Source organism: Prionailurus viverrinus, chromosome B3 (assembly GCF_022837055.1).
Source record: "Prionailurus viverrinus isolate Anna chromosome B3, UM_Priviv_1.0, whole genome shotgun sequence".
Taxonomy (NCBI): Eukaryota; Metazoa; Chordata; class Mammalia; order Carnivora; family Felidae; genus Prionailurus; species Prionailurus viverrinus.
The window spans coordinates 18,287,759-18,293,995 of record NC_062566.1 but is presented as its reverse complement, the minus strand read 5'-3'; positions in this window follow the sequence as shown (position 1 = coordinate 18,293,995).

Below are 6,237 nucleotides of genomic sequence, written 5' to 3'. Positions count from 1 at the left end.
CTGAAACTCTGCTGCTACACTATCTCGCAAACTTTTTTCTGGGGTTGGCTGCCACCTAGCCAAGTCTCTGTGCATCAGCAGCAGCATGGTTCCACAAGCATTCCTGGGTGCAGCTGGCATTTGGCCATTGCTTGGTGAGACCCTCCACAGAGGGGCAGAACGGATCAAAGCCACAGTCCCTCAGAAGTAAGGGGCCAGGGGGGCGCCTGGGTGGCGCAGTCGGTTAGGCGTCCGACTTCAGCCAGGTCACGATCTCGCGGTCCGTGAGTTTGAGCCCCGCGTCAGGCTCTGGGCTGATGGCTCAGAGCCTGGAGCCTGTTTCCGATTCTGTGTCTCCCTCTCTCTCTGCCCCTCCCCCGTTCATGCTCTGTCTCTCTCTGTCCCAAAAATAAATAAATGTTAAAAAAAAAAATTAAAAAAAAAAAAAAGAAGTAAGGGGCCAGGGAAAACAGCCACACCTAAGACAAAACTCAGGAGAGAGATACTACTTGGGGCTTGGTCATGGACAGTGTAAAAGCAGGGAGTGGACAAGAGGTGAAGACAAAGGGCGGGTGCATGATTGATGATGGGGGAGAACAGAGTTCCAATACTAGAGACTGGGTAGCTGGGTGACGCCATTTTCACTGCTCTTGGACATGCACATACGCACCTACCAGTGCCACAACAATCCACCCCAGTAGGCTAGGAGCGCCATTTAGTGGAGAACAGAGCTGTTACTCTAAGCTCCGCCCAACTGGTCCAACCTCGCTCTTCAAGAACACAAGTCTCACCACCTGCTTAGTTTATGGAGTATAAAGTGCTTCATGGTCTGACTTCTAGGGGAAAATGAAGTAATTTCAGTGATATTTCAGTGTGTTAGCAGGTCCATCTATTCCATTTTCTTTTTTTCACTTTTTCATTTCTTTTTCTTGAATAAAGAAATAGAAAAAATTCATTTTTTATTTTCAATTTTTATTAAAAATATTTTCTTTAAATTTTTTTTACTATATTTTTTACTTTTGTGTAAATTTTTTTCAAATTCTATTATACTTCCATCATTTTATTGTAGTCTACTTCACTGTATTCATTTTTTCAAATTTTCAAAAAAATTCTTTTTCTCTTTTTCTTTTTGATTTATTTCCTTTTTCTTGAATACAGAAAGAAAAAGCTCATTTTCATTCTCAATTTTTATTAAAAATATTTTTCTTTATTTTTTACTATATTTTTTACTTTTGTGAAAAAATTTTCATATCCTATTATACTTTCATCATTTTATTTTAGTCTACTACACTGTATTCACTTTTCCAAATTTTTAAATAATTTCTTTTTTCTTTTTTCTCTTTTTCATTTATTTTCTTTTTCTTGAATACAGAAAGAGAAAAAATTCATTTTTTAAAAATTTTTATTGAAAATAGTTTTCTCTAATGTTTTCTACTACATGCTTTAGTTTTTTGTAAATTTTTCAAATTATACTTTACTTCCACCATATAATTTTAGTCTACTTTGGTGTATTCATTTTTTTCAAATTTTCAAATGATTTCTTTTTTTTCTTCCTGCCCGCTTTTGTGTCTAATCTATCAAGACACTTTCAACACCTAGACCAAAACACCAGGATCTAGCACCATTTATTTGATTTTGTGTGTGTGTGTGTGTTTAATTTTTAATTTTAATATTTTTTTATTTTAATATTTTTAATTTTAATTTTTTCTACATCATTAATTCCTTTTATCCCTTCAAAATGACTAACTTGAGTACGGAGTCTCCGGGGCCAAGCGCAGATGAGAGGCCCACGGAAGAGAGTAGGAAGGGCGGCGAGGCGGTGCACGATCCACAGACTGATGGGAGGGAGCCGGGCAGGAGGGGCGGCTCGCGGCCAAGCAGAGACCCCTGAGTCTGCCTTGCAAAAGCTGAGGGGCCGGACAGACGGAGTGTGTTCCCACAGCAAGCGCGACTGAGCGTCTGGGAGGTCATAAGTTAACAGCTCTGCTCAGAAAGCGGGAAGGCTGGAGGACAAAGGGAGGAGAGCTGCTGAGCCCCCGGACGACAGACCTCAGTTAGGTGGGGAACAAAGGCGCTCTCCAGCGCCATCTCCCCCGCCCATCCCCCAGCCAAAATCCCAAAGGGAACCAGTTCCTGCCAGGGAACTTGCTCGCTCCGCGCAAACACCCAACTCTGTGTTTCTATGAAGCCAAACCTCCGGCAGCAGATCTGACTCCCTCCCGCTGCCACAGGGATCCTCCTGAAGTGGATCACCTAAGGAGAAGCAATCTAAGCCTGCCTCTCCTGCCCCCCGTGCACCTTGCCTACCCACCCCAGCTAATATGCCAGATCCCCAGCACCACAAGCCTGGCAGTGTGCAAGTAGCCCAGATGGGCCACCCCACCCCACAGTGAATCCCGCCCCTAGGAGAGGGGAAGAGAAGGCTCACACCAGTCTGGCTGTGGCCCCAGCGGTGGGCTGGGGGCAGACATCAGGACTGACTGCGGCCCCACCCACCAACTCCAGTTATACACCACAGCACAGGGGAAGTGCCCTGCAGGTCTGCACCTCTCCAGGGACTATCCAAAATGACCAAATGGAAGAATTCCCCTCAGAAGAATCTCCAGGAAATAACAACAGCTAATGAACTGATCAAAAAGGATTTAAACAATATAACAGAAAGTGAATTTAGAATAATAGTCATAAAATTAATCGCTGGGCTTGAAAACAGTATAGAGGACAGCAGAGAATCTCTTGCTACAGAGATCAAGGGACTAAGGAACAGTCAGGAGGAGCTGAAAAATGCTTGAAACGAAATGCAAAACAAAATGGAAATGATGACAGCTCGGGTTGAAGAGGCAGAGGAGAGAATAGGTGAACTAGAAGATAAAGTTATGGAAAAAGAGGAAGCTGAGAAAAAGAGAGATAAAAAAATCCAGGAGTATGAGGGGAAAATTAGAGAACTAAGTGATACACTAAAAAGAAATAATATACGCATAATTGGTATCCCAGAGGAGGAAGAGAGAGGGAAAGGTGCTGAAGGGGTACTTGAAGAAATAATAGCTGAGAACTTCCCTGAACTGGGGAAGGAAAAGGGCATTGAAATCCAAGAGGCACAGAGAACTCCCTTCAGAAGTAACTTGAATCAATCTTCTGCACGACATATCATAGTGAAACTGGCAAAATACAAGGATAAAGAGAAAATTCTGAGAGCAGCAAGGGGTAAACGTGCCCTCACATATAAAGGGAGACCTATAAGACTCGTGACTAATCTCTCTTTTGAAACTTGGCAGGCCAGAAAGGATTGGCACGAGATCTTTAATGTGATGAACAGAAAAAATATGCAGCCGAGAATCCTTTATCCAGCAAGTCTGTCATTTAGAATAGAAGGAGAGATAAAGGTCTTCCCAAACAAACAAAAACTGAAGGAATTTGTCACCACTAAAACAGCCCTACAAGAGATCCTAAGAGGGAGCCTGTGAAACAAAGTACCAGAGACATCACTACAAGCATAAAACATACAGACATCACAATGACTCTAAACCCGTATCTTTCTATAATAACACTGAATGTAAATGGATTAAATGTGCCAACCAAAAGACATAGGGTATCAGAATGGATAAAAAAAACTAGACCCATCTATTTGCTGTCTACAAGAGACTCATTTTAGACCTGAGGACACCTTTAGATTGAGAGTGAGGGGATGGAGAACTATTTATCTGCTACTGGAAGCCAAAAGAAAGCTGGAGTAGCCATACTTATATCAGACAAACTAGACTTTAAATTTAAGGCTGTAACAAGAGATGAAGAAAGGCATTATATAATAATTACAGGGTCTATACATCAGGAAGAGCTAACAATTATAAATGTCTATGTGCCGAATACCGAGCCCCCAAATATATAAAAGAATTACTCATAACCCTAAGCAATCTTATTGATAAGAATGTGGTAATTGCAGGGGACTTTAACACCCCACTTACAGAAATGGATAGATCATCTAGACACACGGTCAATAAAGAAACAAGGGCCCTGAATGAGACATTGCATCAGATGGACTTGACAGATATATTTAGAACTCTGCATCCCAAAGCAACAGAATATACTTTCTTCTCGAGTGCAAATAGAACATTCTCTAAGATAGATAATATTCTGGGTCACAAAACAGCCCTTCATAAGTTTACAAGAATTGAAATTATACCATGAATACTTTCAGACCACAATGGTATGAAGCTTGAAATCAACCACAGGAAAAAGTCTGGAAAACCTCCAAAAGCATGGAGGTTAAAGAACACCCTACTAACGAATGAGTGGGTCAACCAGGCAATTTGAGAAGAAATTAAAAAATATATGGAAACAAGCAAAAAAGAAAATACAACAATCCAAACGCTTTGGGACGCAGCAAAGGCAGTCCTGAGAGGAAAATACATTGCCATCCAGGCCTATCTCAAGAAACAAGAAAAATCCCAAGTACAAAATCTAACAGCACACCTAAAGGAACTAGAAGCAGAACAGCAAAGGCAGCCTAAACCCAGCAGAAGAAGAGAAATAATAAAGATCAGAGCAGAAATAAACAATACAGAATCTAAAAAAACTGTAAAGCAGATCAATGAAACCAAGAGTTGGTTTTTTGAAAAAATAAACAATTTGACAAACCTCTAGCGAGGCTTCTCAAAAACAAAAGGGATATGACCCAAATAGATAAAATCATGAATGAAAATGGGATTATTACAACCAATCCCTCAGAGATACAAACAATTATCAGGGAATACTATGAAAAACTATATGCCAACAAATTGGACAACCTGGAAGAAATGGACAAATTCCTAAACACCCACACTCTTCCAAAACTCAATCAGGAGGAAATAGAAAGCTTGAACAGACCCATAACCAGCGAAGAAATTGAATCGGTTATCAAAAATCTCCCAACAAATAAGAGTCCAGGACCAGATGGCTTCCCAGGGGAGTTCTACCAGACGTTTAAAGCAGAGATAATACCTATCCTTCTCAAGCTATTCCAAGAAATAGAAAGGGAAGACTCATTCTATGAAGCCAGTATTACTTTGATTCCTAAACCAGACAGAGACCCAGTAAAAAAAGAGAACTACAGGCCAAAATCCCTGATGAATATGGATGCAAAAATTCTCAATACGATACTAGCAAATCGAATTCAACGGCATATAAAAAGAATTATTCACCATGATCAAGTGGGATTCATTCCTGGGATGCAGGGCTGGTTCAACATTCGCAAAACAATCAACGTGATACATCACATTAACAAAAAAAAAGAGAAAAACCATATGATCCTGTCATTCTATGCACAAAAGGCCTTTGACAAAATCCAGCACCCTTTCTTAATAAAAACCCTTGAGAAAGTCGGGATAGAAGGAACACTTAAACATCATCAAAGCCATTTATGAAAAGCCCACAGCTAACATCATCCTCAATGGGGAAAAACTGAGAGCTTTTTCCCTGAAATCAGGAACACAACAGGGATGCCCACTCTCACCGCTGTTGTTTAACATAGTGCTGGAAGTTCTAGCATCGGCAATCAGACAACAAAAGGAAATCAAAGGCATCAAAATTGGCAAAGATGAAGTCAAACTTTCGCTTTTTGCAGATGACATGATATTATACATGGAAAATCTGATAGACTCCACCAAAAGTCTGCTAGAACTGATACATGAATTCAGCAAAGTCGCAGGATACAAAATCAATGTACAGAAATCAGTTGCATTCTTATACACTAACAATAAAGCAACAGAAAGACAAATAAAGAAACTGATCCCATTCACAATTGCACCAAGAAGCATAAAATACCTAGGAATAAATCTAACCAAAGATGTAAAAGATCTGTATGCTGAAAACTATAGAAAGCTTATGAAGGTAATTGAAGAAGATTTAAAGAAATGGAAAGACATTCCCTGCTCATGGATTGGAAGAATAAATATTGTCAAAATGTCAATACTACCCAAAGCTATCTACACATTCAATGCAATACCAATCAAAATTGCACCAGCATTCTTCTTGAAACTAGAACAAGCAATCCTAAAATTCAAATGGAACCACAAAAGACCCCTAATAGCCAAAGGAATTTTGAAGCAGAAGACCAAAGCAGGAGGCATCACAATCCCAGACTTTAGCCTCTACTACAAAGCTGTCATCATCAAGACAGCATGGTATTGGCACCAAAACAGACACATAGACCAATGGAATAGAATAGAAACCCCAGAACTAGACCCACAAACATACGGCCAACTAATCTTTGACAAAGCAGGAAAG